This window comes from Amblyomma americanum, chromosome 2, assembly GCF_052857255.1.
Source record: "Amblyomma americanum isolate KBUSLIRL-KWMA chromosome 2, ASM5285725v1, whole genome shotgun sequence".
NCBI lineage: Eukaryota > Metazoa > Arthropoda > Arachnida > Ixodida > Ixodidae > Amblyomma > Amblyomma americanum.
The window spans coordinates 139,832,952-139,860,034 of record NC_135498.1 but is presented as its reverse complement, the minus strand read 5'-3'; the positions used below and the strand labels follow the sequence as shown (position 1 = coordinate 139,860,034).

Sequence of the window (27,083 nt, the reverse complement as noted above, 5' to 3'; positions counted from 1 at the left end):
CATATCTCATCTTGACAGTACTCTTAATGGTCGCCTTAAATGTACAAGAATAAAAAGAGTATATCGTTATGTTGAGGATTTTCTGGTCGTCATCGACGGTACCATGGACGACCTTTGGAACGGAAGCTCCGAGAAAATATCAGTATTCAAAGAGTGTTTGAAACCGTTTCAGCTTACGTATGAAATGCCGGCTAACAATGAAATTCGTTTCTTTGATATCAAGTTAACGTTTGCAGATGATCGCACATGCTGGAGCTATGCACCCAGGACTAACTAACCATGGCTTCCGTACATTTAAGCTCAATCAAAACAAGTGAAGCGAAGCATAATCAAGCCCACGTGTAAGAATGTGCGGGGCAAGTCATGCCAGCACATGATGAGCAATAGTTTCTGCCAGCAGGTTGAACGGTTACAAGAAGCAGGCTTTCCGAGTGCACTCCAGGTAGCAGTAGGCGAAAGTTTGATCGGAAAAAAGTCACCGGGTCAAAGCCCGCCAGAGAAATAAAAACGAGTAGCGGTGCTTCGGCATGTACACAAGATTTTGCATAATCTAAAAAAAATCGGGCAACGTGCAGAAGGCAAAGTAGTGTTTTCAGCACCTGATAAAGTGGCAAAACTTTGTAGGATGACAGATCCCTTTGCTGTTAACAAAGAAATGTGCACGTTTAAGCACCAAAAGAAACGTGTAGAATGTGAAGAAGGCGTCGTATATTCCCTGCCCTTGTCATGTGGAAAATATTACATTGGTCAGACCGGTAGGTGTGTAAACGAAAGACTTCGAGAACATAATAGGAACTCTGAGGACGGCAAACGAAACCTTGCCGAACACTGTTTGGATTGCAAGCCGGTGGGGTGCCATCCAGTTTTAGAAGAATGCCGAATCATAAGTAAAAATAAACAGCAACTAACACGTGAGATTGTAGGAGCCAGACTGATACGAGAACTGAAAGATAAATGTGTTAGGGCAGCATCGATCTCGCTTTCAAGAAAAATTGATTTCCTTGATTTAAATAAAAAGTAAGTATGTGTTATGTGGTGACTCACGGCCTGATAGCCTGGTAGTATTTCTACGATATTCAGCCTGTATAAGAACTTCACATGCAATGAATAAACATCAGTTGAAAGTTAGCGCTCGTGGTGCCTCTTTCTTTGTTCGTCCTGGTGTCTTAGCGCTATATGGTGCGTCATGGCAAACCATCTCGCCCGAATAGCCACTCTGATTAGGTTTCTAATGCTTTCGTATTGGGAAAAGGAAACATTTTTCATTAACGTACAATTTCTCTCTTTTCAGATTGATCAGATAGAATTCGATAATGTGGAAAAAAACGAGCTCATATATCCAGATGAAACATACAAGGAAATAATCGCTGCCTATAAGAAACTCATGGAAAGCACATTGGGTTTTATGAGACTCAACCTCACAGAAGAGGAACTAAAGAATATTTCTGACACGCTTGTGAACTCCGAAGGACAGTTGGCCTACGTGAGAACCAAGTGCCCCCCCCCCCCCTTAATTTTTTTTGTTCACAATAAGGCGAGCACACCTTCGTGTTAGCACGATTCCGAGATTTCGCGATATACCTCAGAAGTCGCAACTCGAAGCTAGTTAGTCCAAATTCTTACATTTGTACACTCCAGCGTCTACTTCTGTTCTGAGGCAAGTCTTTGAAGCAAACACTTTCGGACACTGAAATTGCAGGATCCAGAGGATGCGGATATCTTATTAGTGCACGCGCATTTAATTCCACCTATCTATGCTCAAGACACGAACTACAGCTGACCGCTACGAGAAGTAAAAAACGCATTTCATTAGTCCGGAACGAATGGGTATAGAAGAACACGCGGCAGGCATATCCGCCGCTAATAAAGTAATGCTGGCATATGTGAACGCGTAAACAGTCACGTGACAATATGCGTGTGCTCCTTCGTCAGCGCTAAAGCTATACGTTGCGCTCTGCGCATGCGCGCCACCCTATGGTCATTTAATTTTGCACACGCCAAATATGCTACAGTAATTAAGAATTCCCTAGGGTTATATTGCAGCCGCTTATAGGCACCAAGATGATTTCCTCACCTGATTTCGCATCCATTGGTTCCAGCTGACGGGGCCTCCCGAAGCAAGACGAGACCTAATGTAAATTTACAACAGAACCGCCATCGGGGAGCTCCAGAAGAATTTCACTCACGTTAGCAGTTATGTGACAACGCAGGTTATGGATCGAATGTTTTTAGTGGAATCCCCGAAGGTGGAGTACATTTGTAATACGGGAGCAATTAATCATTGGCATCCACCAAAGCGCAGCCATTCGGCTACAAAGGAAAGCTAGACAGCTTTCTCAGAAAGTTAATACTTAAGGAAAAATTCGTCCTGGTCTCGGGTTCGAACCCGGGACCACCGCTTCACCGGAGCAGTCACTTTACGTAGTGAGCTAACCGGGACGGCAAGCTTATGATAAGCCGAGAACAAATTGATCAGTAACTCGAAGTGGGAACAGTGTTGGTCAAAAGTTTTTTGGGAATCCGGCAAAGTGAAGCAGATTTGTAATAAGGTAGTTATTACTCCCTTGTTACAAGTGATGGATACACCGAAAGATGCGACAGGCTGGGCAGTGTTTGAGGCCGGTTTCTGCACTCTAAACAGGAATATTTCACTTCACTTGACTTCACTTTCTTACCTTAAAGGCCCCCTGGATTGGGGGCATTACATAAGGGTGGGTTACATGTATAAATTAGATTTAATAAACAAAGAAAACACGTAAGTTACACAAATTATTCGCTGTTAAATATAGTCTCTAAACAATTCATAAATGTTGTTGGACAGGTGATTGCGGCGATGTCCTGTGGAAGGCTGTTACAGTCCGTGGCTGAACGTGGAAAGAATGACGATGCAAATGTAGAAGTGCGCGTATGAGGCCGGGCAACTTGAAGGGGATGACCACTGCGGGGGGAAACGCGTGCCGGCGGATTGATGTAGGGCGGATAACGAAGTGAGCTGTAATAAAATTTATGAGACAAGCACATACCAGTGATACGACGTCTACATGCAAGCTAGAGATGTTAAGCCTGCCTTGCTTTTAAGGACGATATACTAACATTATATGAATAGCACGAATATATGAATCTTGTGGCTCGACTTTGTACTGGTTCTAGGGAATTGGTTACACAATTTTGGTTAGGGCTCCAAATAGCAGAGGCGTATTGTAATTTAGAACGGACAAGTGATTTGTAGGCAAGTAACTTTACGTTTTGTGGCGCATGACGTAGATGTCGTTTTAAGAATCCAAGGCTTCTGTTAGCGGATATGACTTTTGTCACATGCGCGTTCCAGGTTAGATCATTGGACAATGTTACGCCGAGGTATTTATAAGTCTGAGTTAATTCTACCGTGACGTGCGAGATTTTATACGAGAAGAGGAGAGGATTACGTTTTCGGTTAAATGACACGAGTTTACATTTATTTTAAATGACACGGTTAAATGACACGAGTTTACAGCATATTCCTAATAAGGGAGTAATTACTCTCTTGTTACATTTGATGGATACACTGAAATGCGCGACAGGCTGGTCGGTGTTAGAGGCCGGGTTCTGCATTCTAAACACGAATAAGCAATTTCCCTAGCATAAGAATAAGCAGATTCCCTAGCACACTCTCTTTTCTGGGCAGGGTCGATTTCGATCATTATATATACGGAATGCTTACCCTCGGAAATGGAGGTATGTTCCCACAGCAAAGCATAGAAGCCTGATGCAGTTAGCAATGGGACGAGACATTTAAACTTAGGCTTTGAGGTTAGCAAGTGGAGGAGACTGATACCTCTGTTAAAATCTTCGTAACTTCTAGATCTTTGATTTTCTTGCCAATCATAAGTATTCTGTATTTTTAGTGATGGAAATCTCCCCTGAGACGTGGGCAGCATTTCGTGCCCCTTGAAAGGAAGTGCGTTAGAGGACGGATTGCTCCGTTTTTACTCCCGTTGTGTTTAGAGTGCACTCCGCCACCGAGCAAGCGAGTCTCAAGTGCGACCACGTTTGATAAAAAGGCTACACCTTAACCGTTGGCATACATACGGCAGCGCAAAGGCTCAATGTCATGGATTCTTTTTTTTGTATATTCCTCTGGCTTTATTGAAATTCCGGAAAAAATAAACCACGGAGGAGATACGTTACTAAGAAAACCATGATGAGTTGTTTCTTCTTAATCTCCCCTCTCCCCCCCACCCTTTTTCCTACAATGACTACAGTTGTAATCCGTCCCTGATATGGCGTTCCAAGTTTATAAAGTTTAAAAGCTGTTGAAATATTTCATTATAAGATGGAGAGACTATTTGAAATAATTTTTAAAGCTGAAAAATTGTGGTCAGCAACGTACACGGTGCCATGATGAGCGTTCTGTTAATTTTTGTGCGTGTAAACTTGTGACCACAAAGAGCGCAGTGGCAGTGACAGTGTCTCATACTTGGCAGTCGTCAGCGATCCAAATGTCCGTCGCTATCAGTTGTTCTCCATCTGATATTGGCAGAGGGCAGAGGGCAATTGTATACGTAGCATGCGTCGCCTTGTTCAGTCCCCAACGTCACAGAACTGAGCGTTCAAGATCGCGACCTTTCACGAGCAAACAATTCGTGCCTCGCAAGCCAGAGGAGTAACAATGACTGAGTCGTAAGTTTTATGGTTCATAAGGGTTTAATTAACGTCCCAAAGCGCCTCAAGCTATGAGGGACGCCGTAGTGAAGGGTTCTGTAAATTTTGACCCATAGGAATCAGTTAACAAGCGCACTGACATCGCACAGTACATGGACATCTAGAATTTGTCCACCATCGAAATTTGAACACCGCTGCCGAGATCGAAACCGCGTCTTTCTGATCAGCAGACGAGCGCCATAACCACTGTGCTACCGCTGTGGCCTGACTTATTCGAAAAACCGGCCAACTGACACATCTCCTGAGAACTGGAGATTCAGAATTCGAGCGCTCGTCATGTTCGCCCTAAGCTATGTAAGCTGTTTCATGTTCACCTCACGCCACGGGAAATCTAGCCTGCACTGCACTCTGAGCACTTAAATGCTGCAACATCCCTCCAATGTACGCCTGTTATGAAAACTTCTGCAGCAAGCGAAGGCGCCTTTCGCGTCACGAGTGCAGTACCTATGGCCGCTGAAATGTTAGGAATTCTATGTTTTTTTATATTATTTCGACTGGTGCCGCTTTTCAGTTTACTCAGGGAAGAATTTTCGGCAGCAAATATTACTCTACATGAGAACGAGACAGTTTAATTGTACGCCTTGAACCACTACGACGAACTAAATCGCTTTCTTGAATGTGCCGATTCGTAAGTACACACAGAAATAGCCTTTTTTCTCGACGATATTAAGGGGGGGGAGGGGGTCATTTTTTGTCCGCACAATGACTACAGTTGGAAGCAGTCCCTGATATGGCGTCCCAAGTTTTTAAAGTTGAAAAGCTGTGGAAATATTTCACTAGAACATTGAGAGACTATTCAAAAAATTTTTAAAGCTGAAATAAATGTGGTCAGAAAAACCTAATCCGCCTATTCCATCTAGAGTTTACTCGCGCCCTGTCTCAAATTCAAGAGATATATTAGTGGCCACGACTAGCCGTGCAGCTCACACATTACATGAGTGCCTGCCGAGACAGTCAGCAACAAAGAACCCTACTTACCTGACCTGCACGAGAACTGAGCCACATAGCACTAATGCCTTTTCTTCAGATGGGTATGGACCTTGTCGCCCCGTCCCGAGTGTTTACTTCTGAAAAATAAATAAATAATAGCGGCAACCGACTGCTGACCCATTACGCAAAAGCGCATTCCCTGCGGGACGGTACTGCAGCCAAATTTGCAAAATGTTTCATCGAACACGTGCGACTGCACCTAGGACGGCAGGGGAATAGTTTACGGCTGGATTGATCCAAGCCACTTTGCAATGCAGTCACACATACCATCGAAGGAAGACTGCGTACCATCCGCAGACCAACAAATAAACGTAAAACTTAACAAGACAATTAGAAAGAAGACGTAAAAAGCAAATATTAAAATTACTGTAGCAAATCATGAATGGTGAAATTAACATTAATAAAGAAAGATATTCTGCGGCCTCGAGGTAGATTGAGCTTCCGCCTTAATCATCACAAAGTGATTCGGCCATACTTGACCTGAGCGCAACTTCTATCGCCGCTCATTATTTCCGGATGCTATTGAGCACTGGAATAAACATTCCGCTCATGTTCGTGAGTCTGTCGGTGTAGCGGCTTTCATGAATGCGCTTGGTGACTCTGTCTAGGAATGGGATTCCTGTGGATCTGCGCGTTAATGACTGCCAAATATTTCTTGTTGCACAGCAGGCGACTGTGGGGTGGTGTGAATTATGTTGCGTTTTTACTTTCTCTTGTATATTATGTGCTCGAAGAGGCTTGTGCATTCCTTTGTATATATGCATTTTTCTTTTTATTAATGTTTCCTCTATGCAATGCCCCTAATGTTTTCTCTATGCAATGACAATAAAGGAAATAAAGTTTCCGACAGGCTTAAAGTCTGCGTCGACGCTGACCATAAGACCTGGAACGTGGGTGCCGAAAATTTCGCCCCGCTTTTAGAAACTTATTCTTGGTCGTCCTGAATAGCCACAGTCATGAAGCAGAAGAGGGCAACCCAGTGTTGTACATATAAAGTTCGTTTTTTTACAAGACATCTGATACCACTCACAGATCGTAAAATCTTAGCTGCTTTTCTCGAGGCAAAGTTTATCGTTCGGCGTGAAATGTAGTCGCGCGCTATTTTTTTTTTAATTGGCCGTCCCTTGCGTCTCAAGCCGTCGGCAAGCATCGCCGCTGCCTGGTACGCAACTATAGTCGACAACAACGAAATCCTGAAATGGTTGGTGGTCTTAACTGTCCTCTAGACTTTTAACTCCGTCTCAATAACTCTCTTCCTAAGGAAAGAGAGAGAAACACCAAGTTCTCTCTCAAAACGCGACGTGCAAATGCTTTGGTCATCCGGTAAAAAAACTCCGTCCCAGCCAAATACTCTCCGACTCCCTCTTTTTCCTGCGCAGATCTAGCGTTTACGAACATAACACTACAATCTTAAGAGGGAGGAGGAAAAAGAGGGTAAACTCCCCTTTGAGCACGCACCGTATTATGAAAGGGAGCGCCCTAGAGGACAGCTTACTCATTTTCTGCTCCCATCTGTGAGTACACACACTCACACACTAACAAACACACGCAATCGGCTTTTCTTGTAATGGGAATTCAAGTGCCTTTGCATTAAAATTAAATGACCAATACATCTCAGACAATATTATGGCCCGACGCTTCAACACTACCGTAAATATAAAGCTTGAAATATTTGTGCACAGCAGGGAAGCTTGAATTATTCTCTGCCGTAAAAGCAGTAGCCCGTTTTAAATTTTCTTTCCAGAAAGATGCTGTACAACTACGCCGGCCTGAGTGTCATGATGACTTGAGCGGAGAAAACATCTGAGCAATTTCGAAATGCTTCCTTCGAACTTAAGAAAGTCATTGCGAGAGTCGTCACCGACAGTCCGGGGTGGAAAAGTGCGTTGGCATCGTGAACGACGCTATGCCCGAGATAGTCGGTCGTCTCTAATTACAGCACAAGTTCAGCAGAGAAGCCAAACACAAGGTAGCCGGAAATAATTTCAAACGATAGTTACTCGCGCGATTCTTTGGTAAAACATTCAACTCAAAAGAGCCATAAAGAGAAGGGGGTAAGTCAAGTATTTTCAGCTAATTGAGGAGAGATAATGCTGGCAGAGCGAAAATCCGTCTAAAAGAGAGATAGGGAGGGGGGATGTGTTGTTGGGGGGGGGTAGTTGAGCCTGCCAATAAGAGTGTGCAAGGAGTATTGGAGCGTGAAATCGTGAAAGTTTTATGTTGCAGGGGAAAATGTGGAGTCCTTGGCAAAACTAACAAATGATTGGGATGCCTCATCTACCATAGAGTGGAGCCCTTAAGACACACTAAAGACAAGCACGTCTAGGAAGGTCCGGATACCAGTTCTTCATACCTTACACAGTATCTTGAGCGCAAAAAATGCGCAAGTGTTCCACTAAACGGCGAAAACACAAACTCTGTTGCCTGCATACATTAGGCAAAGGCGGTACCTGCGAACTGAAATTTGAAGTGTGGACATATGCTTGGAAAGAACCTAGGCGCAGCAAATTCTTATACAACGCCCATGACGAATCGCAGTCGTTTTTCAAGATAACTGCAGAGTACACAGGGTACTGCCATCCGAGGCAATTACACTTTCCCTTTTTAGGTCGAAGACCTTGCGAGACGGCGCACAGCAGTCTTTAACGATACGTTGCAAACGAATAATTTGATGGGTAATAAAACGAGAAATGTAGCTGGTAATAAGGTGCTGTGCCAACTTTTTTTGCGAGATTCCGATAAATGTTATTCGTCCTGTTTTCCTTGGACTTTTGTCAATTACTCCGCACAACCAAAAATTTCTTCACACAGTCGGTAGAGCGTCCACAGACTTTTGTCAATTAAGTCTATAAAAGTTCTTAGAGAAGCCCCTTAGAATTGTGTATAGAAAATAAAAATTATATACACGGTCTGTAGACTACCTGCAGATTTACGGCCTTAAACTTTTAGTAAACTTCTCTATGGACAATTTATAAATTATGAAAAGACAAAACAAAAAATCTATATGAAGTGAATAGAGTCTGTAAGAAGTGTATAGAAAGTCATTAGACTAGTTTCGTAATTGCACAATAAACAGAAGCCATATTATTTTGCGCTAAAACCAGGACATAATTTACTGCTAATGGAACCTCTGACCAAATGTTTACTCACAGATCTAAAATCTGGACAAGGAACTGTAGCATGGCGCTGTAGGTCCATACTACAGCTTATATACTACTTTAACGACATGGTCTGCAACTAATTATAACAAACTTTTCAGCAAAACATGCAGCTGTTACATTGGAGCTCATGAATGCATTGCCTTTCCGTTTTACAGCTGATGAAAATGGGAACAAAACAATTTGAAAACCGGAATGGCTGTACAACAACACTTATCTGGAGCATCTTTACCAATACGTGAGTATGCGGTCTATCTGCACCTTATTGCCGACTGCGACCGCACTTGGTAGTGCCTCATGAGAGATACGTAGTTTTCCAGCAGTACGTTTTCATTTCAACGAATGGCAGTCGCCATCATTCCCTTGCCTCGATCGTACTTTGAGCCATTACTTATCGGACTCAGCTGTTCGTGTAGGCTTTGTTCAAGCATACGACATTAATCAAGCGTGATAAGCGATGGCGTGAGCACAGAACTATTTGAAAGTTATTGTCGCACAGATACAAAAATAACAGCATCACGGATAGAACGTTATGTGGGAGACTATAGAACCAATCTAGAGGTGAAAAAATGAGTTTTAGCGCTGTTAAACCGAGTATGACGTGCCCAGTCACTTTTCCTTCTAATCCGCTTTACTCTTACCTAGCAATTGCCTTACATTTTCTTCCAAGACAATTTCTCTTAAACTTTCGTACCACGTGACCTTCCCCTAGATAAGGGTAAAGGGTCAAAGGTCAAGGATTCGGAGGCTCACCGATTTTTTCAGCACTGCTTAGTGTAGTAATGCTTTCGCACTAAAAGAATTCCCAGCGTTTCGGGAGCAACCCAGATCTTGCATCAGGGATGAGCGAACTTGGAGATTTCTTTCGTTCGAAACCTCTGGTTGGTTCCAGTGTCCTTCTTCTTACAAGCCAAACCAGAAAGACTCATGCATGGACGCCTTTAAGTTTAGGGTATACCGGATTAGCTTCAGCGCGGAGATGTCACACTATGCGGCAGCAGTGTTAATACAATACCCTTGCGAAAATATCGCTTTGCGTTCTGCTCTGCTTTTTTTTACAGATGCGGCCGGCGCGCCAAGAATTACATTTGGAATACAGCGGCGACAGCCGGAGCTGGTTGTGACGTTTTAATGCTACTATGGGCTCATGGGGCTTGCTCACAGGGTTGGGGTCCAGCATGCGATCAAGAAGGCTTAGACAGCGTCAAAGGGGAGCAAAGAAAATTGAGATAATGAATAAATACGGTACGGTTTTAGCGCAGTTAAACAGAGCAGACATGCGAAAGCGTGTGTTTAGCCTGACTGGCTCATGGTTTTCATTGATGGGTCATCGGCATATCTGGCGATGACATTAGACCCAGGTTAAGCTGATCTGATTCGTTCGCGCCGCAGATGGATGTTGATGATTTAAAGCAGACAGCCGGGCTCGATGGTGATCTTTAGATTCAATGCACATGGTAACTCGCTAGAGACACGGACAAAGATAGAAGGGCACTACGAACGCTAACTAGTTTTCTTCCAGGAGCACAGCTTCGGTAGACAGGACTGCCAGAGGAAATCAGTCATACGCACAGCTTGCCTGCTCCATGTCCTGAAGAGAGCAGATGGGCCTGCGTGTCCTCGCCGCCAGCAGGAGTGCCAACCAGGAATGCTGTGATGCTCTCTTCAGGACATGGAGCAGGCAAGCTGTGCGTATGACTGATTTCCTCTGGCAGTCCTGTCTACCGAAGCTGTGCTCCTGGAAGAAAACTAGTTAGCGTTCGTGGTGTCCTTCTATCATTGTCCGTGTCTCTAGCGCAGTTACCATGTGCATTGAATCTAAAGATCACCAACTAGCCCAGCTGTCTGATTTAAATGCCTTACTTTCTAGTACATTGGGCCCTGTTCTTCCCCCTTCTCTGTGTGTGAACCTTCCTGCTACTTTGATCAACCTAATCGCTGTGACAACGTGCCGTGCTAAGACCTTCAGTTTTTCTCTGAACAATGGTCTCGTTCCGCTCGAAATCCAAGCGTTGTTTTCTCCGTGCCTTCCTTCAATACGCCATGCCAAGAGGATCATCAAAATTGTACGTTCGGAGCTTTGGAGGCAAGTGCGTCACCTGCAGATGGGCCTGCGTGTCCTCGCCGCCAGCAGGAGTGCCAACCAGGAATGCTGTGATGCCCTCTTCTGGACATGGAGCAGGCAAGCTGTGCGTATGACTGATTTCCTCTGGCAGTCCTGTCTACCGAAGCTGTGCTCCTGGAAGAAAACTAGTTAGCGTTCGTGGTGTCCTTCTATCTTTGTCCGTGTCTCTAACGCAGTTACCATGTGCATTGAATCTAGAGATCACCAATTAGCCCAGCTGTCTGATTTAAATGCCTTACTTTCTAGTACATTGGGCCCTGTTCTTCCCCCTTCTCTGTGTGTGAACCTTTGTGCTACTTTGATCAACCTAATCGCTGTGACAACGTGCCGTGCTAAGACCTTCAGTTTTTCTCTGAACAATGGTCTCGTTCCGCTCGAAATCCAAGCGTTGTTCTCTCCGTGCCTTCCTTCAATACGCCATGCCAAGAGGATCATCAAAATTGTACGTTCGGAGCTTTGGAGGCAAGTGCGTCACCTGCAGTTGGGCCTGCGTGTCCTCGCCGCCAGCAGGAGTGCCAACCAGGAATGCTGTGATGCCCTCTTCTGGACATGGAGCAGGCAAGCTGTGCGTATGACTGATTTCCTCTGGCAGTCCTGTCTACCGAAGCTGTGCTCCTGGAAGAAAACTAGTTAGCGTTCGTGGTGTCCTTCTATCTTTGTCCGTGTCTCTAACGCAGTTACCATGTGCATTGAATCTAAAGATTACCAACCAGCCCAGCTGTCTGATTTAAATGCCTTACTTTCTAGTACATTGGGCCCTGTTCTTCCCCCTTCTCCGTGTGTGAACCTTCCTGCTACTTTGATCAACCTAATCGCTGTGACAACGTGCCGTGCTAAGACCTTCAGTTTTTCTCTGAACAATGGTCTCGTTCCGCTCGAAATCCAAGCGTTGTTCTCTCCGTGCCTTCCTTCAATACGCCATGCCAAGAGGATCATCAAAATTGTACGTTCGTAGCTTTGGAAGCAACTGCGTCACCTGCAGATGGGCCTGCGTGTCCTCGCCGCCAGCTGGAGTGCCAACCAGGAATGCTGTGATGCTCTCTTCTGGACATGGAGCAGGCAAGCTGTGCATATGACTGATTTCCTCTGGCAGTCTTGTCTACCGAAGCTGTGCTCCTGGAAGAAAACTAGTTAGCGTTCGTGGTGTCCTTCTGTCTTTGTCCGTGTCTCTAACGCAGTTACCATGTGCATTGAATCTAGAGATCACCGATTAGCCCAGCTGTCTGATTTAAATGCCTTACTTTCTAGTACATTGGACCCTGTTCTTCCCTCTTCTCTGTGTGTGAACCTTCCTGCTACTTTGATCAACCTAATCGCTGTGACAACGTGCCGTGCTAAGACCTTCAGTTTTTCTCTGAACAATGGTCTCGTTCCGCTCGAAATCCAAGCGTTGTTCTCTCCGTGCCTTCCTTCAATACGCCATGCCAAGAGGATCATCAAAATTGTACGTTCGGAGCTTTGGAGGCAAGTGCGTCACCTGCAGTTGGGCCTGCGTGTCCTCGCCGCCAGCAGGAGTGCCAACCAGGAATGCTGTGTTGCCCTCTTCTGGACATGGAGCAGGCAAGCTGTGCGTATGGCTGATTTCGTCTGGCAGTCCTGTCTACCGAAGCTGTGCTCCTGGAAGAAAACTAGTTAGCGTTCGTGGTGTCCTTCTATCTTTGTCCGTGTCTCTAACACAGTTACCATGTGCATTGAATCTAGAGATCACCTACTAGCCCAGCTGTCTGATTTAAATGCCTTACTTTCTAGTACATTGGGCCTTTTCTTCCCCCTTCTCCGTGTGTGAACCTTCCTGCTACTTTGATCAACCTAATCGCTGTGACAACGTGCCGTGCTAAGACCTTCAGTTTTTCTCTGAACAATGGTCTCGTTCCGCTCGAAATCCAAGCGTTGTTCTCTCCGTGCCTTCCTTCAATACGCCATGCCAAGAGGATCATCAAAATTGTACGTTCGGAGCTTTGGAGGCAAGTGCGTCACCTGCAGATGGGCCTGCGTGTCCTCGCTGCCAGCAGGAGTGCCAACCAGGAATGCTGTGATGCTCTCTTCTGGACATGGAGCAGGCAAGCTGTGCGTATGACTGATTTCCTCTGGCAGTCCTGTCTACCGGAGCTGTGCTCCTGGAAGAAAACTAGTTAGCGTTCGTGGTGTCCTTCTGTCTTTGTCCGTGTCTCTAGGGCAGTTACCATGTGCATTGAATCTAAGGATGTTGATAAATACGACGACGTGCTATGCACATTGCGGTAGTGTGTTCCAATTTAACACGCGGCGCGTTCGGCTGCGGCCATGGCATGGCGCTCTCGTGCAGTGAGGTGTCAGCGAAGCCGGTGCGTTCGCTCTGCCGCGGGTTCGAATTCCAGTCGCGGCAATATTTATTTGTTTATTTATTCCAAATCAAGGTCAAGGCTTCAGCGATGGCCTGTTTTTCGCAGCTTTGGTCCTGAAGTAGAGCTTTCCCTATAAGAGTGATTACTGTTAGGCTCCCAGATAACTATTGAGAGGCGTGTAGGCCATCCTATGTAATATCCACATCAGTTTTTAGAATTTCGAAAACGCGGTTATCCTCGCGGCGCTGTGGACCAACAAATGTTTGCTACATCGCGCGAAAATACATACGCTTTCGAGACGCCTGCCGGAAAAGCAACCTCTCCAGTGCACGAAAATCTTCGAAATAGCCAGAATTTATTGGGCCACAGCGCTGAGGCAACCGCGTTTTTCAAATCCTGAAAACTGATGTGTATATTGCTTACGGTGGGCTACACGCCTCAATAATTAGAGAGCGTAAGACTAATATTTGAAAATTAACTATTTAGTATTATTTACCAGCCTGCTAGTTCGCACATTTTTGCAGTATTCTGAGGTGCTACACCGCTGACAATCCTATGCTGAAAAAAGCGCACTTCTAACTCAAAAAGCCTATTTTAAAAAAAACTGTGTAAAGTCTTAGGCGAAACACCCTGTATAGAACGAATACATAATGGCCTAGTTCTTCAACATTTAGCGACTTCTATATTCTGCAGGTACCGCAGGTATGTCAAAACAGTTCCTTCGCGCAAATACTGCTTTGGATACAGCATAACCAATGGACGCGGAACATGCTCAAGCTGCGTCAGCCGTACGACTAAGGCGAATAAGTTTTTGCTTCCCTGGCTCAAGATCCCTTGGCCTGCCCACAGCGAAAATTCTGCCGGCAGAAACAAAAACGTCGATTGAAATCAATCATCAAGCCTTTTCCCTTAACGTGACGCCTTGTGTATTAAAGTGACTACCTATCTAATCATTAATTGACACAGAGGTAAATGCAAGACGGGTTTAACAGGCGGGTAATACAGACAGCTTTAACTCAAACACTGTCGGAACCAGAAGTACCCGGGACGCGCAAGAGACCTGTGCATTGCATCCGGTCGCCGCCTGGTGGCCCGGTACTCTACGACTACTAATTTGCATAGCATTTCCATTTTGTGCGCCTGCTCGTATGAAAACCTCTTTTCTGATTTTCTTGCACCTGGAGCAGAAAGCAACCCACAGAATGAGTAAAAAAAACTATAGTGTCTCAAGATGTGAGCCGCTATTCTATAAAACGTCGCCGAGAACGTCCCATCTGACAAGGAACAGTTCTTCCTTTGAATTTCACTACTGTAAAGAGGTTTTTGTCAGCGAAACAAAGATGCGCATTCGTAAACTATTCCCATTGATAAGCTTAGCGATGGCAATGCGGCTTCAGTGTGTGTCCGAGGCCGCTAGCGATAACAGCTCCACAAGCGGAGATCATGACATCGAGCAGCGCGCCGCCACGAACTGCCGAAGTATTGCTTCGCGTAAAGAATTCGGAGACGCACAGAGAAGCACGCCGCGTACTGTTTTGATAAGAGCGCCGAGCCACCAGATGGCACAGAGAAACACGTGAATAATAACAGCTCAGTGAATATGAATACCTAGATGAATAAGAATGGGGTGGAGAGCATATGGCAAGTTCTCTCATATCATGAATGGCAGTTTACCAAAATATTTCAAGAAAAACGTATACAACAGTTGCATCTTACCGGTACTGACCTACGGGACAGAAGCGTGGAGGCTAACGAAAAGGGTTCAGCGTAAAGGACAACGCAGCGAGCCATGAAAAGAAAAACGATAGGTGTAACGTTATGAGAGCGGAAGCGGGCGGAGTGGGTAAGAGACAAAACGCCGGTTAATGACATGCTTGTCGAAATCAAGCTGATGAAATGAGCTTTGGCAGGGCGTGTGTATCAGAATGCTAGATAACTGTTCGTCCTTAAGGGTAACGCATTGGATTCCAAGAAAAGGCAAGCGTAGCAGGGGGTGGCAGAAGCTTAGTTGAGCGGTTGAGATTAAGAAATTTCCAGGGATACTGTGGCTGCAGCTGGCAAACGACAGGGTTAACTGGAGAGACATTGGAGAGGCCTTTGACCTGCAGTGGGCGTATTCATGCTGCTGATCATGATGGTGATTATGAATTACACGCGGAAAGTTACGCCTACTGTCTTCACTATTTCTTTTTTTACAGTGCATTTCACAATGCTTTGCTTTTCATTCTGACTGCAGTTGGATTGTTTGTCCTGCTGTCGTGAACGCCTTTTACAACCCAACCAACAACGAAATGGGTACGAACACGTAACGTTTTATAGCAATACCTGCTGGGTAGCTCCTTCTGTTTCGATGGATGTATGGATGTTAGGAACGTCCCCTTTGAAATGGGGTGGTGAGTGGTGCCTAAAAAGCTGGGTATATCTTAATCTCTATATTTATCTCGCCAACCTGTCAAATTTAAAGCGTACTAGCTATAAATTCGCCATTTTTATTTACTTGGACATTTTATACACTTTCCCGTTTGACCAATTTTTAATCCCGAGCATGTGTCCGTACATCACATCTTTGCTTTTGAGCCGACATTCTTCCAATACCGTTTTGATACGGTCTACTGCAGATTCAGTCAGTTTGTATACGTTGACTCTAAAACCTGGGATCTCAGGGAGGGTGACTGTGTCTGTATCGACGTCTGGATGGATACTGCAACATTCTAATAAAATGGGTATGTTCGATTCTTTCTACGTATTTACCGCTCCCGCATATGCGTCATCATCTTGGTTTAATTTATTCTCCTTGCTTCGTGTTCTAAGACGCCTTGATCACGCTTGAAAGGGTAGGGTGCTGCCTACTGAGATGACATTGAACGATTCCCTCCTGATTTGCCTTTTTCATTTTCTATTCAGATCTATAGCTTTCTTTCCTTCCGTTGGCTTAATCCATTTCTGAACATCTTAGTTTGTTCCCTGTCGTTTAAAGGTCTCTATACTCCGTCCTGGTTTCCTTCATGCTTTGTGCTGAGTTCCCTAGTCCTTTTCTACCACTTTGAGTGAACGCTCTTTCTACGCAAGATTTAAATACCTTAGATGCCCACCTGTTATGGTCCATTTTCTTTAGATATTCCTCATAGAATACTCCACTCTGAGGTTCCCGTACTTCGAACGATGTACAGACCATATTCCCCTCTATTTCCTCGTTTGTGGTTTTCGCCGAGGCCACCTGATGTTAATCTGTCAGCAGCTCGCTGATTTATTTCTTGTCCAGACTGAACTAGTGCCCTTAAGCATAAAACCGCATTCCTCGAAGTAAGCTCTGTCACCCTTATTCCTTCCCAAATGCCTCTCAGTACTTCAGACCTGTTGTACCACCTTCGCCAAGGCGCCGAGTGAAAGAGCCAGTTCTCGTTGGCTGAAGGTCACGAAAAAGAGTTTGCTGATCTGGATCGAGATTTTAATGTAAAGACAAATTAAACACATAGTTAGGAGGCTAGGAGCACAAAATAGCCGCTATACAGGTACACATATTAGTACATAAAATGAGTGTAAAGACAAGCCACTAATTAAGAACCGAAACATACACACAGAGTACATCGTTTATTGAACTCTAGTTGTCGGCAGCCATAGTAGAGAAAACTGTGGTAGAGAGTTTTAGAAGAGCCGCACATTAAATACGAAAACTACGCTAAATAAAAACCGCACGGCAAAAGCGGTTGTCAAACAAGGCAACAATATCGATCGCAATAGGTTGCCGTTTTGGCCGTACGGCATTCCGACTGCGTTTTATCGGTTCAATATTCGACAGCATGGGTAGGTGGAATGCGCCAGCGTGTAGATGTTCTGACGTGTGAGCTGATGAGGTAGATGCACCCGGATGCAACAGACAGGCGAACCACGATAGTGTCAGCACATTCCAGAAAAATCCTGATTGGCTCTCCGGCAGAGGCGTTATCAATGACGTCACCATGCAGAACGGAGAAACAAAGAACGGAGAATGTTAACCAACCACTCTATATTTCCATCTCGTTTTGTATTTTTTTATGTGCTGAATGTCTTGTGCTCTCGAATGGAAGCAAGAAGGGCGCAGAATTTTTGCAGGCATCCATTAGCCTTTTGGTCTACGCCCTAGACAACTCTACCGTGCGTTGTCTGAATTTATACTGACTTTTACTTTGAATTGTCATTGACTGGAGAGACGTGACGTCACCTGCTAGGAAGTGATGTCGCCAGATCGGAGAATGCCTACCAGCTGGAGAGAAGTGATCTAATTGGGCCGGGAGTGACGTCACCACACAAGGTTTGACTGCACGTAGACTCCACCTTTTAAACGCGGCAGGTGGCAAGTGGTGTACGTGAAGAGCTCGCCAAGAGCAACCTTGGCCCCTTAACCGCCCCATTAATCACTTGCGTCAAAGACATCAACAGCTTCGAAAACTGTCGCAGTGCCAACACGTAATGGAATTAGGTGCCCCTGTGTTTTTTAGTATTCATATAAGAGCCGAAACCAGCTGCTACTGTGGAAGGAAAGGCAGATACGCGGCGCACAACTAACTGGAGAAATACGACATTCGCACTGTTCACCTTGGAGTGTACCCCACCGGAACCATTTAAGGCGTCTTTTACCAGCATGGACTGCCGTGGTAAGCCACGGAATTCTTTCAAGTCTCAATAACCTTTAGATTCAGTTTTTTGGTCTATAAAAAAAGGTGGTGTTTTTCTACTCAAATCTAGACACTTAGTTGATCACCCTCAACAGCGCAGTGACTGCTGCAACGACCACATGTTGACAAAGTGTTCTCATCTGGTTTTGGCAACCGCACATTTCAGCACAGTTGTGCGCTCATTAAGTGCAAAACTGCAAGAAGAAAAACAATTTTCACCAGAGACTTTAGGTAGCGCTGGTAATAAATGCTGTGAGGGTCCTCCCGCATTTGTTCACGTCTGCGGCATCGCGCACTCTAAGCAGAAGGGAGTGAAAAGAGAGTAAAAATAAAGTAAAAAAGGATTAAGCTGTCCTCAACCCTGCAGCCTTTTATAAAAGGGTGTGCGCTAGGGGACAGCTTGCGCCCTTTTTGCTAATTTCTCTTTAGAGTGCAGTAACGACTTATAAGATTTTTGGGACTGCTGCTGCTGTTCAGCTCCGACGCTGGTTTCCGGTGAACCATGTAATGCTTTCTCAATAAAACACTTTCAAAATCATGGGATCCGCGTCCCGAGGATAGACATCGTAAAAGCCGACGCTTTTGATAACACTACCTTAGTTTCGCCCACAGCTCAGTGAACTTTGGAGTCATTGGAATGGTGGTTGGCCACGAAATGACACATGGCTTAGACGACTCGTGTGACTGGTATGAGGAAGTTCAATGATAGTTTTCTCAGGTGCTTCTCTTATTTGATGAAAAACCATTGTCGAGTACGTGACACCAATGGCTTGTCCACTTTAACTTGAAGATAAAAAATGCTCTACCGGAACCATTATCAACAGGGTATGTTAAGTGAAATTAGGCTTTTGCTCTAATTTCATCATCAAGGCGTATTATGACTTTTAATATGATAACCTGAGAAACTTTCTATATACACCTTTGGTGTAACCATGCCGTGGTGTGCCTACCCGGATTTAGTGCTGTTAATAGACGCCGTTAGCATGCCGTGTAGCGTGTTAGCCTTACAGGTACCGGAGCATCGAGCAGTCAATGCGCATGCGTAAATCGCCTTGACGGCGCCTAATGCTGCCAGGAACCTGGGAGCTGTAAGGCTCCTCTCGCGCGCTTGGAGCGTCGCGACCAATCAGCGCGGGCTCACCGGCGGTGGGCTGGCTCCAGGAAATTCGGTAACGGTAACACATTACACGGTAGGCTAAAGGTGTTTAATGATGGGAGAGACCAAAACACATGCCATGTGATTTTAAACAAAACACACAGCAAACCGTGCCCGTTAACTCGGTTGTGTGGCTGCTCCTGAGAAGCGGTGGTCCTGGGTTCGAATCTCGGACCAGGACAATTTTTGTTTAACTGCGAAGGCTCTGAGCAAGCTGTACAGCTTTCCTTTCTAGCCTAGTGGCTGCGTTTGGGTGGGTGCCAATGAATAATTACTCTCTTGTTACAAATACACCCCAGCTTCGGGGAGTCCCCTGAACATTTGACCAACACAGCAAAGTTATGCACTATATATTCGATGTAAATTCAGTTATGAACATTTGATCTTCGTTAACGTCACTTATCTGACACCCGCCCTTGAAGGGAGCCAGTTCGACGCTGACGGTGCACTTCAAGAGTTGTGGACAAACTCTACCCGCACCCATTTTAAAAAGAAGGCTAAATGCTTCGAATACCAGTACGGAAACATCACAGATCATGCGGCCATTATGACGGCGAGGGTTCGCAGCGTTTGCTGTCCCTACCCGTTCATAGTCGATACACTGCACGTGCATTCTGAGGAAACTGCATGCGTGTGAATGGATGGGCCCGTTCCTCTGGTTTTATTTCCGCGAAGTAGAAGCCATAGGTAAAGAAAGTATACATTGTATAAATACTACACAGTACACTCAAGCACTTTTTAGTGATGTGTATACACGAGTGAACATGGCATGCGTGCGTCTACTCAATGGCTTAGCTTAGTTTGTCTTCTCGCATCGACTCAATCATATAACTATATAAATTAATTTTATGGAAACATGTTTTGCCGTACAATAATTTGTATTCGAAGCTTAGACAGTATACATAGACTGTATTTTCTGGCCGACATGGAATTAATACAGAAGGCAGACTCTATAGGCTTTCTTATTTACGTATATACACGGAACAACGTAGGAACAACTTCTAGGTTGGGCGCTCGGGAGCCGTGGCTTCTGCCGCAGTTCTGTTTGTGTACCTATGTTAATTCTTCCAATCAATGCCCACACGAAGTAAACGATGCATTTTGTTCCACCTCACACAGCTTAATGCAAAAAACACATTGGGGAATAATTTAGCCGACAACGGCGGTCTTCGAATTGCCTTCAAGGTAAGTATCACTGTGTCCACCGTTGTCGTACAGAGCAAATTTGTTTTAAAAAAGGAACAATATACGATTCTGACACTCCCCTATTGCGAAAACCAGCGTTTGCGAGCGATTAACAGTGTATTTTATGCCTGTTTTTTACACTTGTGACGCTGGTAGTGCGCTCGGCAACGCTGGTGCAGCTGCCAGTAGAGCTGGGAGGCCACTGGGCCTACTTGGTCTCACTGCGCTGACACTGACAACACTCGGATTTCACTCGTCCTAGTACGAAATCAGTTCTGCGCGCAAGTAAAGCATGGTGGCAGCTGTGCGGCGTAGCCGACGCCGCAGGGTCACTGAGTAGTTCACTCGCACGGCACCAGGAGCACTGGGAAATCTCTACCGCGGGGGCTGGCGCTGGCTCACTGGCGACCGCATGGGCTGTGACCAGTGCTTTGTGCCATCCCTTTCTCTGCGTGTGCTCCGAAACGCTGGGACTGAGTGCTGAACTGTTCGCGTTGAATATCGCGCTCCACACTGACACAGAGCGTATATAGGAAAATGGATTGCTCGAATTCTTGGGTCGTTAAAGCTCTAGGTATATAGCACTGCGTATGCATGTATGTATGTATGTGTTGCTAAAAACACTGGTATGAGCACATTTGAAATCATCTTTTGTTTCATACGAATGCATCGATCCAGGTCATATCTGAGCTCGAAGATTTCCTTCAGTTATAAACAGCATAAAGAATAGGGGCCGTATTGTAAAACGCTCCTTACCTTACTAAGGGCGCCTCACGCACCGTAAGGCTACCTTATGTCAATTCTGAAACGTCCCTTACTAAGGAGCCCTAAGTTAGGGCCTCCTTGATGCTTACCCACGCTAAGGGAGCCGGCATTCTACCTTCATGCTTCCTAACCCCGCTCCTTTACCTGAAGGGTTGCTTTCCCACAAGGGTCTGCACACAGTACCGCGCGCACACGTCCCGCAGCAGCTCTGCGCGCACGTAGCGAAGACAGCCGTCCAGCCAGCCGAGCAGGCGCGAAGTGCCTGCCCGCCCCGTCGTCTTTCTTCCTGTGGCGCGTGATTTTCGTCGAGTGTGCTTCGTGAGTTCACGACAATGCCGTCACGCGCGTACGTCTCGGACGACGGCAGTTTTGAAGCCTACGGAAGGTTTTTACGCCGCGCAGATGGACTTCTGCACGGCGATGTTTATAGACCTCCGGTGTCACCTCAGCTGCGGAGTCTCGCAAATCGCCTCAACCCATTGGAGCTCTACAACGACCACGAGTTTTTAGCACGCTACCGCTTTCCCAAAGAAGCTGTGTTAGCCTTACTGGCGGAGCTGCAAACTACGGACAAGGCAGACAACAGAGGAGCTCCGCTGCCACCCGCACTCAAGCTGCTCATTGCACTCCGCTTTTATGGGACCGGTGCCATGCAGACTGTTGTGAGGGACCTTGTGAATGTGTCGCAGCCTGCAGTCTGCAGAAGCATTTGGGAGATACACAACTGATATGTGTGCGTCTGTTCTCTAAGTATGTGAACGTGCCGAACTCAACGGAAGCAAGGGCAGCGATGACGAAGTTTTACGAGATCGGTGGGTTTCCCGGTGTCACGGGGTGCATTGACTGCACCCATGTGCCCATCAAAAGCCCCGGTGGGGATGACGCTGAAGTCTACAGGAATTGAAAAGGTGTCTTTTCGATAAATGTGCAGGTAAGTGAACGCCATACACTCTTTGAATAGTGCCTGCCTATGTTTACCCATTGTAATAGTTACTAATCGTTATGTAATAATATTGCGTTATTTGTATGAAGGACACTACGTGATGCTAAATGTGAGCAAAATAACTGCCATTAGGGCAGCTTGAAACCGCAAACCCGTACACTGGTAGTGCAGCATCAATGCATCTCACATTAAACCACATACCCTGAGGTTAAACGCACACAAACGTGTCTGCTACATTTTAAGTTTTCTTTCTTTTACAGGCTGTAACAGGGCCTGCGCTTCAGTTTTGCGACGTCGTCGCAAGGTGGCCCGGCTCGGTTCACGATAACCGAATTTTTAACAACAGTAGGGTCATGGTGAGGTACGAGGACAAGGAAGTACCTGGCACTCTACTTGGTGACCAGGGATACGCATGTTTGCCTTATCTCATGACACCACTGAGAAACCCTCGAACGTCTGCACAAAAAAGGCAAGTAAGACAGTTTGAGTTAGTGATCTCAAGTACACAAGCCTATTATCTTGTCTTCCTTTTCTCATAGGTACAACAGGAGCCACATAAAAACTCGCAACTCTATTGAGCGCGCATTTGGAGTGTGGAAAAGAAGGTTTGCGTGTCTGAGCAAGAAACTGGAAACCAAACTTGAAAGAACAACTGCAATCATCACAGCATGCGCAGCTCTTCACAACGTTGCCTGCTCTTTGAGAGACCCACTTCCTAATGGAGATGAGCCAGAACTTGAAGAGGATGATGAAGCAGGGCCAAGTGTTCCTGATAGCCATCTGGGCACGCAGCATAGAACCCGCCATATCGATCGTTGCTTCACGAGGGACCAAAGTGACGCAAACGACAATGAAATGGATTCCGATTAGAGGTAATACTTGGCGATTACTGCAGTGTAAAATTTTTGCCTGTACTAAGGAGGCTGAAAAAGCTATAAATAACTGAAAATCACATGCAAAAAAGCACAATGGAATGTCCCTGAGTCCAGTAGAAATTTATTTTGCCCTTTATGGCATCTTCAAGCCGTTGTGGTTCGTGCCTTTCACTGCTTCAAGCTGCTTGGGAAGAACAGCTTGTTTGAGTTGCTCAGTTTTTAGTTTCGCTCTCAAGACCCTCATTTTCAATTTGTGAACGGCACGTCTCTTGTGTCTTTCATCCACATATTGTTCTTGCTTTGCTGCATGCTCATCAGTAGTCATCTTCATTCTTGACTTGTGTTCGATGCGCCTTTGACTTTTGTCATCCTCCGCAGCCTGAAGACGAGCCTCGAGCTCAGCAAACAGCGCCTGCTCGACAGCCACAGCTCGACCTCCTTGCTTGCGGCGCGCTGCAGGCTCTTATACTTCATCCAGGCTGCATGGTGGTGCAACTCTCTCATCCTCAGTTGACGGCCCAGCAGCACTAATGTCAGGTGCTGGTGAGGCCAGCAGCGTGGCATCAGAAAGTCCGTCCTCGCTTTGGAAGATCACTGTAGACTCTACAAGAATTGTAAATAAAACATTCTATAGTCCAGTTTGTTGCAGATTACTATTAAACATTTTTCGTACTGTGCACGACTACCAACCAGGCAGGCGATACGAACTTTATTGTCATTGTTTAAGGCATGGCAGCTTGCAAACTGCGACTTCAGGCCATCAGCAGGCAGATGGCCTGCAGGACAGTGGTGCACCAAACAAAAGCTGCAGTGGTATAGTAAATTTGTAAACTTAAGTGGTTGACAACCGAAAGGCTTCCTTCTCACACCAGAGGTGCCCCGCCGGAGGCGGTCTTTCGATGATTTACCATGTCAGAACAGAATCATGACTTGAAGTTTTATATACAGAAGATTAGTTTCCAGATTGTATGACACGCCCTCCATCTTCGGCAAATAAATACTCTCCCTAAACAGCACGCAAAAATAAACATTAAAATTATTTAAAACCTGCGAAATTCCTAGCAATGACCTCGAAATGACTGGTTTCATGTTACGTGTCCAGCCCAACAGCTTCTGTAGTGTACTGTCAGTCCTTCATGAAAAAAAGCAAACGTACAAACATTCCTCGTCGTACAAACATTCCTCGTCGTCTTAACTGAAGGAATTTTCCTTGAGGTTGGTTGACCTCCGGATCTCCCGGTTGTTGGGCATAAAAAAATTGTTTGAGGGACTGCCGCCGTCGCTGACAAGAGTGGCACCTGGACCGGCTGACAGTTCCCACAATGAGCTAAGCCGTTCCGTCGCCAGCGCTTTTCTGGCCCTCAGTTTGGCACGACCGCTGCCAATTCGTCAGGTAGAAGCACCCAAGGCGCTTTGTTAAGTGCACAGACACTACGCGAATGCTGAAGCGAAGGGAGCTCGCATGGCAGCCATGGACAAAGGAACGCCGAAGCGCGCCTGAACCAGCTTCGCACACCGCGAGACACCACGCCGTTTATGGAAATCGGCCCTTTCAACAGCCACCTGTTCAGTGCGCTGCTCTTTGCTTTCGACGGGGCGCTTCTGGCATCGCGGTAGCCACTGTAATCGCAGTGACAAGTGGAACTGAAGGCTGCGAAAAACTATTCGACTGAAGACAAGAACGCATTCTTGTCGCTTGCCAAGCGGACGCCAAAAAAAGATTCTTCACAAGGCAAAAATAATCTCATTATGATAGCACCGCCAACTACAAAATTTCCTGACTGCAGACAAGTATACTTTGGCGAACTGCATTACATAGGGATAGGAAAAATGTGCAGCTATGAAAGCAGCAACAGTAAAAAAAATATATGGTAAAAGCAGCGCAGTAAGTTGCTCTTACTGCCGTCACTCTCGTCGAGCCGGGCATCTCCTTGGACCATGCTGGCGATTATATTTGAAGCGTCGGCGCTGGCTCGAGGCCGGTCACTGTCAAAAGCGTTTGGTGCCGTCGTAGTGATGTGTGGCACAATCGCTTCTATTTGTGAGAGCCTTTCGTCCACCGGCTTTGGTGGAGGACCACCACCTGTCATGAAACATGCACACTTCGAATTAGTACTTATCATTTGCAAAAATCACGGAAACTTACCTGTACCCATAACTCCTCTTGATAGCCTGGCCAGTTCTTTCTTCGCCTTCTGCTTCATGTTGTCCCACAATTTCTTCAGTTGCTTCACTTCGCGAGGTCGCACATTCGGCATGCTATTATATTCACAGCACAACCGCTCCCAAGCTCTTGATTTTGCGATGAGTGAAACTCCGTCGGTTTTCTTACATTCAACTAAATGTTTGTATTTTCCTATCAGCTCTTGAAGAATATCTTTCTCTTCCTCGGTGAAATACAACTTCCCGGGCATATCGGCGTAAATAATATACACAACCCGAGCACAAACGACACACACACCAAAACCGCTGCCCCCCGCCGGTGGCAACGGTTCTTGTTGCCAGACTCAGTTTGCTTCGTTGCCAAGATCTGACGTTTTAAAACAGTCAACGAAGTTTTTACGAACTAGATAGACACTGTGCTGACGAATAGCAAATAAAGGTAATTTTATGAGCAAGTTCATTTTAATTTTCGCAAATAGTGCTAAAATCTTTAAGAGTTCTTGTGCATAATCTCGACACCAGTACGGCCATGACACCTCCCTTCCTCCGTAAGGAGCTCCTTTCGTGAGGAAGCCCTAAGGAAGCTTTCAGCATTCCGAGCGACCATCTTAGGCCGCCTTACGTTTAGGCAGCATGAAGGCCTCCTAACTAAAGGTAAGGAAATGGTGTAAGTTAAGGAGCGTTTTAGAATACGGCCCTAGGTGTTTGAAGTCAGCTTTTTTTTTGTTGTTTTTATGCTACCGCGGCGAGGAATGCCGTCGTTGGATCGCTCCGTTGCTGATGTGAGCAAACCTACGAATGCAGGCCATCGCGCTTCGTTCGACGCCTGCACTAGGCTTTGTAAACGTTTGTGTTTGTTATATGCAGAAGAGGAGCACCGCGAGTGATTCTGCATAGGGCGAGCAAAGAATTAAGTGCAACACTGACGATCGATCGAGACATCGGCGCTCGAGCGCACCCCGCACTAAATATATATGCTCCCGCTGCATTACGCGCCCACTGCCCGTCGTCCGCCCCAAATGTTAGCCGTTACCGACAAGCGGACTATTCTATTTTTAAAATTCAGTGTCTTTGCCACATGTAGGCAGAAAAAAAGAATATTTCCTCTGGGGCGCGCTGCAGCGCGACAGCGTCGATTAACATGCATCGCAGAAAGATTGTGCGGGGAGTGCAACATGAGAAAACAAAAGCTCTGTAGAGGAGGTCGCTCGATTGTCGCAGCTAGATTTCCGGGCGACGATCAAGCTAAGTTTTTTGGGAACGGTGAACCGAGACGGGCGAACGATCGACGATGCAAAAAGTGACACAGCGGCAAAACGATTCGCGCAACGGCGCCGCTCACTTGTCGCCGCTTGGGCTTAATTTTGATATAAATTTCGCGTTCCTCTTCGCTTAATCGGAGCTCTACAACGAAGCGATCAGCAAAACTTGGCGCGATGTCGCATGCATGCGTCTGGGCGGCTGTCGTAGCGCGCGCGCTGATCAAAATGTGCATGAGTCACATCATGCATACATTGGCAAAAAAAATTATAAGTATGTACCGTACAGGCATGCATTTAAGACCACTTCGTTTAATACACGATCTGAACTGGCATATATCAATCACTTAAACAAATGTACGATATCCCGCACATCGCCTATCATGAAAGCGTCTGCCTCCCTTACGAAGTTTGGAAAGAAAGGAAAAACGCTGACAGACGATCTTCCGAATTCAGAGCACGCGACCAGTGTTTTGTAGCCGACTTGGGCTTCCTCCGAACCTTTGGGGAACTTAAGTGATCGACTTTCTGTCGACACGATGCACCAGTCGCCAGAAATGTAGCGAAATTCGCACAGGTATACTTAATGATTCTAAAGAGGGCCTCCAACTTCTTTCTGACACTAGCTATCCAGTGCAAACTTCTTCATCTGACGCATATATATTTTAAAAATTCTCTCAAGCCCTTAATTATTTATAGGTTGGCTGGGTAGCAGCAATTTTGTTGTGCCCAAATGAACTGAAATGTTGCAGGAACATGATACTGGTCACTGCTGCACTGTTAT

At 45.8% G+C, this 27,083-nt stretch overlaps 2 pseudogenes; both read left to right on the top strand.

Annotated features, from left to right (window-relative positions):
* LOC144120089 (membrane metallo-endopeptidase-like 1) overlaps positions 1–27,083 on the top strand; it is a 152,915-nt pseudogene that overhangs the window by 1,685 nt on the left and 124,147 nt on the right.
* LOC144118801 (membrane metallo-endopeptidase-like 1) overlaps positions 10,955–27,083 on the top strand; it is a 61,145-nt pseudogene continuing 45,016 nt past the window's right edge.